Source organism: Oryzias latipes, chromosome 19, assembly GCF_002234675.1.
Source record: "Oryzias latipes chromosome 19, ASM223467v1".
Classification (NCBI taxonomy): Eukaryota; Metazoa; Chordata; class Actinopteri; order Beloniformes; family Adrianichthyidae; genus Oryzias; species Oryzias latipes.
Window position 1 is genome coordinate 15730171 of NC_019877.2, and position 15255 is coordinate 15745425.

The 15255-nt window shown below is 39.2% G+C and overlaps 1 protein-coding gene across 6 annotated transcripts in view; it reads right to left on the minus strand.

Annotated features, from left to right (window-relative positions):
• tanc2 (tetratricopeptide repeat, ankyrin repeat and coiled-coil containing 2) overlaps nt 1-15255 on the minus strand; it is a 184342-nt gene that overhangs the window by 121290 nt on the left and 47797 nt on the right. The gene's annotated exons all lie outside the window — the stretch shown is intronic.

Genomic DNA, 15255 nt, shown 5'->3' on the forward strand with positions numbered 1-15255 from the left:
CCACATCTCAATATATAAGCAGTCTAATCTAATATGCACAAGTTAACTCCAGCTTAAATGTCTAACAGAGCTCTTATGAATCTTTATCAGAGCAAAGCCTCCTTTAAGCTTGATGTATTCCACCCATGTTGAACTTTAACAATGCACATTGTGCGCCATCCAGCGTGGAAAACCTCATCAGCCAGAAATAAGTACCTCAATCCAGGAACTCAAATGGACTACATGTCCATTTAGACAATGATAACCAGAATGGTTTTAGTTCTCCTGAAACTTCTGTTCTGAGTTGCTGCTCGGTCACTGACTGTATAATATAACTGGACTGAGTCACGCCACCTATAAAAAATGCCTTACTTACTCTAACAAAATAAAGTCAATTCAGTCACCATTTTTCTTGTTAAGAAAATTGAATTTTGGAGACAGACGACGTCAGTGAGGAGTAATGTATCTGAATCAGTCTAAGTTATCATTGTAATCAACCAGTCTTGTCATGTCAAAAAACATGTCAAAATAGGTAGCAGAGTAAGTATGGCTATTCTGACAAATAAAATGACAGTAATCGCTGTTTTTTTTATCTACAGAAGTCTATAGGATTTTGGATTCTTGGAGCCTGCAGGTACCAAGGTGGTATAATAATAATAATAATGGATTGGATTTATCTGCGCTTTTCCAGACGGTCAAAGCGCTTACATTGTGTCCATTATTCATTCACTCCTCATTCATACTTGGTGATGGTAAGCTACTGATGTAGCCACAGCTGCCCTGGGGCAGACTGACAAAGGCGTGGCTGCCAGTTCGCGCCTCAACCGCCTGAGTATCGGAGTAACTCAGTCCAGTTCTCTTATACTCACCCGTCAATGTTTTTTGTAAGAAACTGAACCCCAACATCACTCTAAAAAACCCTTATCCAGCTCTCACTGAATAAATATTTAACTAGTAGCTTTTATTCAAAAGAAGACTAAAGTAAATGTTTTTGTAAACAGACTTAATAAAAAAAACAGCTAGAGCTCTTTTATTTATTGATAAAACTTCAGTTTGGTCTAAAAACTTGAATTTAGGGTGCAGAAGAGTTATAAATTCATGGTACAGCTATGTTCCACCTGTGCTGGAATTTTTTTAATTCAATTCTCTCTGTTGAATACAAATTCAGCTAAGGGAGTGTCAAGCTTATATTCACACCAGGAATGAGTGATTCGTTCAAAAACGTGCTATACGTGCATTCTTGAACCCCCTTTCAGCATATGGTGTTCACACTGGACGAGCTGGGTGGAGAGGCTTATTCTTGTTTAGGGCTGGGTGTCACCAATCATTTCCAGAATCAATCCGATTTACAATTTATTAGATTCTTTTGATCCACTCAATTCAATTCAATTCAATTTGGATTTGCACATTTGAACAGAAATTCAAATGTGTCTATTTGAAGGGTTTTTTTTATATCTACATGTTCTGAAGATATTTATATTAATCTGATATAGTTCACATACAGTTAAATGTTATTAGTGAAATAATAAATCAGATTGTGAACTTCATACAGTGATACATGACTTAAAAGGAGAAGCTCCAACAAACGTGCAGATCATTCTGTTCTGCCTCTCCTGGAGGGCATTTAAGTTTGATCCCTCGGTGGAGCTCGCGCTATAGCAACCAATTATGCTTTAGAACAAAAATGGTCACTTTAAAAAAAATGTTTACTTAAAAGAGTTTGGACAATTGATGCCTGTGACTATATAAAGCTGTACTTTTGGCAGCAATGTATGTTTAGTCAAACAACAATAGCATTAGCCATCCTATGGGAAATTCAAATTATACGTTAGCATCAAGCTAGCGAACTTTTGGTGCTGTTATACGTTAGGTCACTGGCAAAGGACATGCATAGAAGATTAATCTCTTCTTTTATGGATTGATTATTGATTTATTAGGCTTGGATTGATTCAGATGATTCATTTTTTTTTACCAACAAAACCCTGTGCTTGTTCTACTGTTGACTAGCGCATGTCCACCATCTGCAATTGGAAGTAGCTTGATGTGAAATGTTGAAGTGTTGCAAATCTCGTGAATCTTGCTCCAGTATTTTTCTTTCACATCTAGATTACGAAATATGAAAGACTTGGTGTCATATAATTCTGTCCGTGCACAAACTGCGATTATTAATTTTAATATAAACTTACATAGCGATGCGTAAGCACGATAGTTTCAATCATCACATTTATGCGTGTTTAAATTGACTTGTGGTCGCTCGAACGTGCATTGCTGAGGACAGTGTGAACTTAGCTTTAGAGTTGAGCTGTTCTAAAGTTGTTACGTTTTAGCCCTAACACCACTCTGCAGAAGACAAAGTAATAGATGGATGTACTGAATAAATTTAGCTGCTGTAAAGCCCATAAACTGTTCTGTTGAACAGTTGTGACAAAAGCCTTTGAACAGTTGTTTTCATCTTTAGTAGAAAAAAAAATCATTCATCTTTCAGGCTTAAATGTGTTACTGGTTTATTTTTAAATTCAGTTAGTCGAGCGTTGACAGCAGCTCTTTCCCCCTTTTTGAAAATACACGTGGGATAATGGGAGACAGGATGGGGTCTGCCAAAAGTTGTTTTCTACATTCCTACTTACCTACCACTTAAGAAATGCCACCATATCTAGGTCAGAGATCTACCAGCAGCTGAAAACATTATCAGTCACACTTCAGCTATTGACACCCAGCATTAATCACGCCATCAACTTGAGAAGTGACCCGTACAGATTCAGAACAAAAGATGAGAAAACACAGAGGACATATTATAATAAGAACACGACTGCAGAATGAGGCAATGAAAACATGACTATGATCATCAAGAAGTTCTCCAACTGGAAGACACTTTTTTTCACAAATAGGCAGCACAAACAATGAAAAACCAGTTTATTTTGGTGCACTCCAGCAAAATCCCTTTGTTCTTCAACAGAAGGTGAAATCAGTTGCAAGAAGGGCTGTCACACTGCAGACAAAAAGGTCATGAAGATCGTTCAGATCTTAGTAAGAATCCCTCCCAGCGTTGATTGGGTGAATATTACTAGCTACAATACACAAGGCCTTACAATGGTAACAAAAGTCCCATTTGCTGTCACACTGCTAAATGTGTGAAATTTGCTCTCTGCATTTGACCCATCCCCTGGGGGAGCAGTGAATCCTTTAGTGGTTTAACCCCTCCCCAATTCAACCCCTTAATGCTCAGAGTCAAGGGTCAAGCAGGGAGGCATTGGGTCCCATTTTTAGAGTCTTTGGTATGACATGGTCATGGATTTGAACTCCCACCTTTCCAGTCTCAGGGCAGACATTATTCCACAAGTCCAATGAGCAGTTATGATAAGTGAGGAGGGAGGACCATCAGCTCAATAGACACACTTTTCACACACTACAGATCACTAGAGCAAAAAGCGAGAAGAGGAGATGCTTTACTGGGATAATTGTGGCAATAGAGGAACATGAGTGTGGCTCATTGCAAGAATATTGTCTGACTAGTTTGCTCTACTTTTTTCTGTAGCTGTTAACACTTTTACATTGAATTCTGTAGTATTTTTCAAAAATAAAGCACCCTGGAATTATAGTTCAAAGTACAAAGTAAGTGACATTTTTGCTTGTGTGATATTATAATTAGATTTATAGGTGTTATTACATCCTTTGTGTATTGCACATATGCAATACACAAATGGGATAGAAGTAAAAAACTATTTACAATAAGTAAACCCACATGGATTACAGTTGGGGTAAAAATAAAATAGTGGTAGGACTTCCTGCCCTGCAGGGTGCATGCAGGTCTCAAAATGGACCGCAGCAGAGATTTCCGCCTGTCACATTACTGAGCCTGCCAGGCTTAAAGGAGGTCATTTAGTGAAGGCTCGTAAGTGGCTGTGACGAGGGTGGTATGTCCATCTCGTAGCTCTACTGAACCATGATGATGAGCCCATAAGTGCATCGCACACTTCACAAGACAGCAAGGACCCTTCACCCACACCTCCAAGCAATGGCGGCTTGCCTACAGTTGGACTGATCCTAACCTTCACCTGGCTTTTGTTTTGAAGTTTATGTTGCCAAGGTTACTCAAAGATGAGGTCACAAGTGCCTGCTGATTAGCCTGAAGCCTTAGTCTAATACAGCTGTACAGAGGTTGACCCATACAGGTCATGGGGATGGTCATAGACAGGAACAGCCGCATCTGAAGGGGACCAGGTGTGTCTTACAGTCCCGTTGAGTCTTGCTCAAGGTAAGTCATGAAAATGGAACATACCATTGTTGTACCTGTAATAAATGTATTTGTACTTAATAAGTATTTAATATGTATAATGAAGTATTTATAAGGATCATGTAAATTACACACACTTATGACGTACGGGTGACTCTGTCGTACTAATACCAGTAGGTGGTAGGGTGCAAGTGTGGAGGGGATTCGTAAGTGCCTATAAGACCCCGTAGGATGCCAACACAAAGTATAAATATGAAAAATCTGCACGATAAGCCTGCGTATCACCTACTTTACACTTACGGGTGGTATAAATGTTTGTTACGACCTGTCACTTGCAATATGGCATAAGATCCTGCTGCAGTGCATTTACTTGCAAACATTTTCAGTTAATAAACACTCTGACAAAAGATCAAACCTGTCACCCTAAATAAAAAGTTTTGCAATACGGGTTCATCGAGTGGCCTAAAATTTTCATATTTTGTCCATGTCACTTGTATATGCCAGGTTTGCTCATTTTTCCTCTGCAGACAGTCCATATCCAACCACAAGGGCAGTAAACAACATGTTCCCCATCAGATCAAACACTACTTTATCCCTGATCACCTAGTTTTGCTCATTTTATTAAAGCACTAATGAGGGATCCAACAGAAATGTGTGTTACCAAATTCAAATCCTTGCAGACCTGTGTCATTTTATTGGCAACTTACAAACAGGAAGTCAACTTTTAGGAATTCCTAAAGCCAAAACTAGCTTTTCCTGGATGTTGGAGTTCTGACCAGGAAACAGAATGAACTTGCCCACATATCTGCTGATGAGAAGTCTTTTATTCTAAAAAACAGTTTGCAGTCATGCATTTTTTTTTCAAAGCAACTTCAAAATGTCATTTGCTTTGGGGTGACAGTAAAATGGCATGCCGCAGTAAAGCTAAATGAGGTCGCAGACATCAGACTGTTGTTCAAGTAGCCAAAGGTCAAATCCTTTTCTAAAGCTGTGCACCCCGTCCATTCATTCATTCACTTTCTGAATGAAGAAACCAGAAAAGCAAAAATAAACCATCCGATTAAATCAGCTGAAAGATAAATACTAGGTATAAAAGTTGCACATATGCAATACACAAATGGGATTTACAGTTTTTTCATTTGATTTTTTTAAACCAACCAGATCACGAAAGCTATTTTTAGAAAATAGAAACTCGTACAAATATTACAATTCTTAGTATTTTATACTAGGGGTTGACATTATCTGCCATGCCGATTATTGGCACATATATTTATCGTTTTGACATTTATAGGGATCGGCTTTTTATTATTTTTTTCTTTATCCGACAATTCGATATTGAACTAGTTACTTTGGCTCAGGTGCTCTGTCTCCAGCATTTTAAAATGTTATCGGAACCAATCATTCAGTACTTTGCACGTCACACTACTAGGGCTGTCACTTTTAACACGTTAACGCAAATGTCTTTTTACGACATAAATCATCCGTGAAAAAATGAATGAAGGGATAAATTGAATATCGGCCATCCTGGCTACTAATTTTCGGTATCGGCCCTGAAGAAAACATTTCAGTCGATCTGTGGTTTAGACTATGTATATATTCAGACTGGACACATTTGATTGGCTTAAAGTGAATGAGAGTTAGTTTCCCCCGATAATCTGGAACAAATTTTTATTCTGAATACACCCAAGTGGACCTTGGTCCGGGACCAGGAACCGCTCTTGAACCCATCTTTCGAGGTGACCTCTGTTTGTTTCCAGTCGGACTGTGATCTGGTTCCTCAGTCAGAACGGTATACATGCTCGGAGCGCAACAACTGGAGTCACCGTAGGGCATTACAGGACATAAACAGACTAGGAAGGTAACAGGCATGACGATGAGTTACACCAACTCATTGAAATTTGGTTGGATGCCACCAGGCTTATTAAAACAACTTCTAACGTGATACACATTGCCTTTCACACTAATCTTTAATCAGTATGCCACCACCGTACCAAAGTATAAAGTGTTGTCCCTGATGTTGATACAGATGCTCAGAATTGGTCACCAAAATATTAAATTTGAATAAATGAACTAACCAACAAAAATTGCAAAGTGTAGCACTTCCATTATTTGTTCTCTGGTTCCTTTGTCCCGCCCCCATAACTCCTGGTAAATGACTGAAAAGATGTTCAATCAAATGCTTTTTTTTTTTTACAAACCTTTGTTCCTAACAGATATGTCCAGTTGAAAAGCAGTCTGAATACAAACCAAATGCAAGGTTCATGACTCTAGACCAAATTATGCTAACTCCATCCAGACCAACAGACTTTTCTAGTCTGAATACATCCTATGTTTTGAGCTGTCTTTATACTAAACCATTTTCAAATTTGCACTAACTGCTAATGGCAGATAGTGTTTAAAAAAAAACACAACACTCTTTGGGTCTAAAACTAATAATGGGTTGCTATTTTTAAATCTGCTGCAAACAGGTCCAAACCCAGTGTAAGAAAGCTCTGCAGGAGAGCCACACTCTTGCCTCTTAACAGGATCTGGTTCACTGAAATCTGTCCATTCATTTTTTTTCCCCTGGTTCATTAATACAGGAAGGAAGGGAACATTCTGTGGAGCAGTAGGTGCCAATCTGTCGCACGATGGAGAAAAGCCAGCAAAGGCTCATGTAAAGCTGCTGCCTCTTTTGCTACAACCTCTTGCATCTTTCTGACAATATTCTGCAGGGTGAAATGATTCATCTCTATGCAGTCGGTTATGTTTATATAAAGCAGCAGATAGAATTAGGTGCAACAAAAGAACAAAATGGATAAAAATAGGAGATCTGGAAGCAAATCTTTGCAAAGCAGAATAAAGAAAAAAAACTTCAAAGATTTGAAAGAAAAAGTCAGTTTGCAGAAAAAAAACGTCATGTTTTTTGATGATATATCGTCGGTGTGGCTGTCCAAAAATGACACTTTTATATGTGTTCATTTACAAATCTGAAATCAAAGGACTCTATAGCTGTCACAGCGCTTCAAATGTAAGGACTCACTTCAGCGCAAGACTGAACAAAGGAAAAGACACACTTTGAAAAGTGCTTTGAGCATGATGAAGTCCACTTTACATCATCTACAAAGACGTCACATCTACAAGACAAAGCATATTATTTGGCTACAGGAAACTGGCTGCAACTTGCAGTAGAGACATGGCAGTAAGTGCATTTCAACTGCATTAAGGCTGCCACTTCTTGCTGGTGCCTCAGAGCTCTAAGCATGTTTGCTGATCTGATGATCTCTAATCAGATCTCTTAGCCACAGTGGAGAATGAGCCATCAATTAAACTGTTGTAATTAGGGGGAGGGGGGGGTTGATTCCTGTCAAGAACCTGCTGCCTTCAGACATTCACATACTAAGACGGAGGAGAAACTTGGCTGCCTGAACAGTATTCCCAGTAACGGAAAGTTTGAATGTTCTGCAGCAAAGGAACACTGGAGAGAAAAAAACTAATGTATTTTAGATACATTTATTGTCAACTAAAATGTGATTTAAAAGTACGTTTCTCTTATATCGCAAGAGGTTTAATGGTGATAGCAATAAATTTGCGCAATATTGTAAAGGCTAATGACAACAGCGCACATTTATACTTTCAAAGCTCCAAAAAAGAACCTCAAAGGGCTGGGTTTCACCAAGAATTTCAAGAAATTATTTGATTTAATTCACTAAAGCCTGGATCAATTTGATTCACTATTCGATTTTGAATTTACACTGTTTACACATTTATTTGTATAGAAATACAATAATAAGCAATAGTTTGGCCACTAGGTGGAGCTCACGCTTTAGCTTTACAATTCATTCCAAAATAAAATAAAAACCATTGTTTCAAACCACAAATGGTTGTTTTTTTTAAAAAAGCTTCTTTAAAAGTTTGGAAAATTCCTGCCTGTTAGTATAAAAAGCTGCTCATTTAGTCAGCAGTGTGTGTTTAGTCAATCAATCAAGGAAATTCGATTATATGTTAGCACCAAGCTAGCAGACTTTAGCTTTACTGCTGTCATGCGTTAGGTCACCGGAAAAGTAAAGGCATAAAAGATCGATTATTGATCTATGGAGCTTGTCTCGATTCAGATTGATTCATCATTCAGATTGATCCCCCCCCCCCTTTGGGAGTGGTATTGCACACCAACCAAGAACAAAAAACAAGTAGTAAATTAACATAGACCCCATACGGGGGTTGACCCTTAAGGGAGGTTTGTACAGAGGAGCGGTTGCATCTTCAGGGGAGGGCAGGTATATCTTGCAGTTCCCTTGAGGCTCGTTGAAATAGAAGGTAGAATTGATGTGCATGAGGTATCGTAAAGTATTCATAAGGCTAATCTAAGTTGCACGCATTTATGACGAATGAATGATGCTGTTGCACGGTGCCCTTAAGCCACACTCTAGCCACACTCTAGCCACACTCTAGACATTAATAAACCAATAGTCACAACTACCCTTAAAGGTGGATACAGGCTATCTGCTGGCGAAGAATGGGCAGACCTGTACGGGGCATGTAAGGAGCACTGACTGATCGGGTAAACAGCACTCACAAGTCCACAGGATATGAGGGGGAGAGAGACGAAACATTTGGACAACACGTACCTACTTTACCCTTACTTCATCATTGTCTTTGGTATCCGTTTGCTACAACCTGTCACCATCCTCCATAGAAAAAAATGTGCATGGACATTTTCACTCTACAGGTCCACTGAGGGATTTATGTCCTTGATTTTTGCTTGATTTTCCTGTGTGCCGTTTACGTACAGGTTTGCACATTTATTACCCGCAGACAGCTCGCATCTAACCGTAAGGGCAGTTACGAATAAGGCATAATAAACAAGGCAATGTTTTTGTTTTTGTTTTTAGAAAAAGGCCATTTGAAGTGCATGAACAGCCAGTTTTGTTTTTATTTTTATTAATTAAGCACATTACATTGTTTACATCTTAACAGCGACAAATTAGTTAATTTTCTAGTGTTTAAAATTTTGCTATATTTGTTAACAAACCTTTTTACTTTTTTACTTTTCCTTTTTTACACCTCCCAAACAAGGAAAATTAAGAGTTTCTGATGCAAACCGATCAGCTCAAAAAGCAAAACAAAACATGGAAAAGTGAGTTGAACACGGTCAACATAAATCAATGACTGCATATAGAACAATCCATATCTATATTTATCCATATCTACATTTAAAGTTGTCACCATAGGCTGAATGTTACTCAATGAACTCAGACATTTTTGAAAATGGGCCAATAGAAGCTAGTTAATCCTGACGGTTGGTAGAACTTACCTTAAACGGTTGTTCTACAGCTGAAGCATGATTGAATTTACTTTGATCATAAAACCAAGGCTCCAGACTGCGACCAAATGGTCGCATTTTGCGACCAAAATTAGAGTGTGCGACTGAATTTTACATACAGTCGCACATGTGCTACCGATAAATTTGCCTCCCCCACCCTCCATATTTTTTATACATTAAACGTGGAAGGGGCACGTCAATGATCAATGAAATAATCAATGAGACGTGAGCGCACACGCACGCAAACACACACACACACACTCGCACACATACTCATGAGACGCAAGCACACACTCGCGTTTCATTGAGTGAAGCCTGTCTGTGAGGCAGCCAATGCGTGTGAGAAGAATAGGGAAAGTCACTAAGTGGCTAAAATGCGTGGAGGGGGAGGGGCCTAGAGATAATCGAGCGCGCGAAAACATCTGTGGGAAGGAAACGGAGACAAATATCATCACAAGCTGATATGTGCGTCTGAGCTATGAACAAGTGTACTATTGATTCCTTCTTCCGACCTGCAGCCAGTGTACCAGTGTCAGAGTCTGCAGCAGATGTTCAAACTCGCGAAGCAAACCGCGGTTCTCATGCGTTACGGCAGCACATCGCTCCCGCGGGAGAAGGTCAGCTGAGGAGCATAAATGTCCCACACCTACATGCGTGACAGCTAACGGGGCTCTAAACACGTGTGAGCGACAACTCAATAGACACACTTAAAACACGTGGGGAAAATGCAACCTAACCAGCGCCGCGCCTGGATCGTTGGGGAGACCAGGCCCGTGGGGGGGGGGAGATGAAGGCGAAGCTGCAGCGAGACTGAAGGTGAACAGGAAGTTGTTGTCCTTAACATTCAATTTATTTGTAATATGCCTCTCCCCCTTGGTATGATCTGTGATTTCTGATATTATATCTTTTATAATTATTTTACTGTTTTGTAATGTATGTAGCCTTTTTTTAATCAGTTGGTAATTTAAATTATCTTAATTGATCACTGAAATATAAAAGCCCATCAGGATACATGTCCCATAATGCATTGTTTTGTAGTCGGTAGGGCAGCTTTCAGTCAGAGCAGTGCTAAATTTCCAGCTGTGTTCGCGTAGGTTGGCGCCTTGCTCCCGCCCCTTTCTCGTGATATTTTTTGGTTTTGAATGACAGGTGATGTTGGAGCAAAAACAAAAATATACATCTCACACCAGGTGATCTGTGCAGCGTCCACCTGGGTGATCTCAAACACGCTTATTGTGCATCTTGGCTGCACCTATTTGGTGTCACCAAGATGTATTTCCATCCCCTAATGTTTACATACATTTAAGTATTGTTTGTAACTGTGAAATGACCAAAAGGTTACTACGGTAATCACTTCGTTACTAAAAACTTTTTTTTATTCTGAATGTATGGTTTTTTGTTTACTATTTGTACTGTCATGACAGCGATGGTACTGTCGGTTTCCCTTTTTGTTGCAACTTCAAAAGTGCAGATTAAAATGTGACACTGAATTTGGAACAGCACATTGTAATTTCTGCATCTCATTATTAAAGTATTTATTCATAACACAGTGGAAATTAGTAGATTTGGTTAGCATGTTGATTTACGGTATGCGCCCCTAAATTTTCTGGTTGTGCCCCTAAAATTTTCAGTTGGGGGCCACAGTGCTCCTAGTGAAAAAAGTTAGTCTGGAGCCCTGAATACAATTGCAAAATCGAGCCAATATACATTGGACTGAATAAGCACAAGCCCATGTGTCACATGGTACAAACGTCACAAGCCACCAATGGATAAGCAGTTAAACTGACCTGATTCCAGATAGATTCGTTTATGAACATGCTTCAAACAGGAAGTTGTCAGTGTTGCCTTTTGCTATATTAACAATTAAAGTGTTACATTTCTTTAACTCAATAAATATGACTTTTAATGCTTTACTGAAGACATAGTATTCAAACTTTCAAATGGTCTTTTTTTAATGAACCAAACTGCGACAACATTAAAAAGATTTCAATCATTATTTTACATAAACTTTTTTTTAAAAAGTTGTAAAACATTGGAAATAGATATGTAACCTAGGCTGTTCAAACTTAGATATCTTACTATAAATAAAAATAAGTGGTGCATTTAAACACAGACCCGGGTGGAGATAGTTGCAAGATTTAAAACAGAATGTTTCTAAATCTTTAGACTGAGTGTTTTTTTTTGCTTTTTTTTTTTATTGATATGGCAGAAATATTTTAAAAAATGACTCCTAAAACAAGCTTGATAAGGAGATTATGTCAAACTGCATTGAATCCCCAAAACATTTAGAGCGCTGCAGCTCCACAAAACAGCTTACAGTTCTTTCAGCAATCACACAAAATATACTTTAAACTTCAGTTTTGTAAAACCTAAATCAACCTAACCTCCATGATAACCATGTACACATTTATGTAAATTACATTGTCCCTGCTCCACTGCAGCTCTCCCGCTCATTGCTCTAAGTGCTTATTAGTCACGCAACAGCTCCCTGTCCAGACACCCCAACCTTTCGAACCCCATTTCTCATTTTCCAATCAGTCAGTGCCATAAACTGTAATTGGGTGTCAGAAAGTTGACTTTGTTTCAAATTTAGACCCCTGACAGGAAAAAGTATTGGAAATAGTAGAACTTTTACCCCTGAAATGAAAAGAAGTACTACAAATTCCAAACACTTACACAAGCCTTCATCTATAATGCAAAGGACAGTTTGCAGTGTAAAAAAAAATGATGCAGTACAGGGATCATGCTATGATGTGGCTTTCCAGGAAAGTGTGCATTTGTACATGCAGTTGCTGCTGGCAGCTCTGTCACAAAGTCTGGCTTCCACACAGAGTCGCAGCAGCCAATAAATGCATAATAAAGAAGAAAAATTAGCATATATAGGTCACACTTTTACGGAAACAAGAACGAACATTTCAGCTTAAAACACAAATCATAATAACTGAATAAGTAACAATAATAACCAGAATTTATGCACGCATAACTACCGTCATGCACGGTCCACCACTGAGTTCCACAAATGCGCAAATCTTACATCACTTCCTCTTGTCGCCAACATTGCAACAGATAACAACAATTACTCCCTGATCATGCAAATTTCTGTTTCCCTCATACAGACAATGAAAATCTCATTGATACAATGTTTTACTTGTTGGAAATGGGAAAAGAATAGAAGGCCTTTTATTCTGAGAAATACTATTTTACAGTCAAATTAACCGTTTATAACAGAAGAAGACATTTGCCCATGCACGGGACGGATTGCGTACACTCAGCCGTGTGATCTTATTTTGCACATTTGCGGTGAGGATCGTACAGTTGTGATCAATAACTTTTATTTTGTGTTTCATTCTTTTTTCAACATCTTAAGAAATTTTTCTTGCTTCTAACATCTCAAGACCAGTAAGTGCCGTGGAAGTATCTATTTTCACACATGTGGGGATGGATCTGGTAGCTGTTACCGATCGGGTAGTGACACGCAGCTCTTCTTCTATGTTGCTGTCAGTAGCAAATACTGATACACGCACCTACAGTGCCCTCTAGTGGTTGTCGCTATTTAATATAAAAGAAAATAGCATACAAGTTGCACCTGAGTAACCGGGCCAAACTATGCAAAAAAATACCACAACTTATACTCAGAAAAATAGGTTAGTTAAAGTTAAAAAATACTTTTTTTTTTAAATACTTCTATCTGAAGTCTGCACACTGAGTCCTGGGGTGTTGTGGTAAATTCTCTTAAGTGAGCATTGACTTCAGATATTGAGTGGCGTCTGATTAACCAGACAGACGTTAGACCAAGTACAATGACATGTAAGGCTCACTCGAATATAAGTGATAACGTCTTAGGATGAAGCTGGCAACACAAAGCTATTTTCCAGTGAGATAACGCTCTTTTCACAGAGTGCCCCACGACACAGATTTGTTCAACTCATCCCATTCACATTCCAAGCTGCTTATCTCTGTTATTCAATTTTAAAACTGCCATTCACCAGTTTGGTAACTTGGGGCTCAAACTATTTCTCCAGCGCAGATCACTGGGACAGCCGGTTCATCTGTTGTCTTCAGATTAGCGGGTCTATTTCCCCCCTCCAGCTCCACCATTCCTTAAGTCTGACACTGCCTTTTAAGTCAAACACAGCAGACGAAAATCACATCTCACCATCTTCCATCAGAGGCGCGTTTCAATCAGCCCATTCACACGCAGACTGTACACGAACACATTCTTTACAGGGCAGAAACTCCTTCCTTTGAGCCAAATGCTTTCGCGATGCATCAAGAGTGGGAACTGGGTGGGGAGCGCTGCCTGCCTAATAAACTCTTCTGCTCCCTCTGCCCTTGGAAATAGCTGAACAGCTTATCAAAAATACATCCATACAGGTGTTTGAGGGTTTTTTCTTTTATGGTTAATGTAAAGTAAAAGCTTCAGAAGGGCAAACATGTATAGGCGAGTGCAGAAAAGCTGGACGAGCCAAATGTCATGATGGAAGAATCCAAACACTGCCAAGTGAAAACATGAAGATGGCAAAACAGTTGGGCACCATCGCTTCGTTGCCTCTCCATTATGCAGATGCTCCAAATGAACAAAACGCATCTAGAGCTACGTTCACACCGCCCTCTGCAACGCTTGTTTAAGCGACCACTTCCAATAAAAAGTCGATGTAAATGCGCGTTTTAGGCTTCCAGCTCTGGCATCCATGCGTAGCAATGCAAATTTACAACCGTTTTCAGGCTCTTTTAGAAAACGAGCTGCCATTGAAGGCGTGTTAAGAGTTAATTCAGGTCAAACTTTGACCAATTAGGGGATAAGATTTGGGATTACCATTTGCATGGATGGTACTTCTAATTCACAAAGTGCCAACCATTAGAAAATTGATCATCAGGGAGAAATTAATAATTCACAGTGGAAAAAGAAAAAAGGAGCAGAAGCCCCTCCCTACGGTGGCCCTGAAGTGCAAATCACACAAAAACATTTAGGCAGGTAAAAAAAAGCCAAACAAATTCTATTTTAGCATTACATTTCAGAAATCAAAACGTGAAAGAAACGAACAAAAAACATAAAACACAAAAACTAAAGTAATTTCCTGAAAACCAAATGAAATGTTAGAAAAACTAAACACAACGTGAAACCGGAAAACATATGTCATGGTATGACTATAATTCGGAGTGACCCAGATGCTGTAACCCAGAAGGAGACTCAGACATTAAAGTGAGTTTAGAAGTTTTTATATAGGAAGGTGAGTTTTGGCTTATTTCCAACAGAGGCGCGGCGGCTGGCTGGAGGAGAGCAGTTGCAGGATTCCAGAGGTGAGACGGCGTGAAATTAGAGGACTGCGACCAGGTGAGATCCAGAGTAGATTATTCCGTGGGAGGTAAACGAACTGGCGTCGAGTGGAGGTCCAGGAACTCCTTAAGAGGCCATGGTGGTGATGAGGGTAAGTGGAGACAGCTGGTCGCGTCCGGAGCAGAGCAGGCAGGGGAGGGGGAGAGCAGCTGGCAGAGGCACCATGTCAACATAGATCCTATGGAACATCACTGATTGGATGATGACATTTGTCCATCATTTAAACCGAAAGGTATTTGACATGAAGTGATACTGAATATCATGATCCAATTAGTGATAAGCCTTAGTACCTACCTTTTCTGTTTTTTTGTTGTGTTTCGTTTTTCTAAACTTTTTTTATTTCTTTACTGGAAATAACATTTGTTTTTCCATTTTTTCCATGTCTCAATCCATATGGTATTT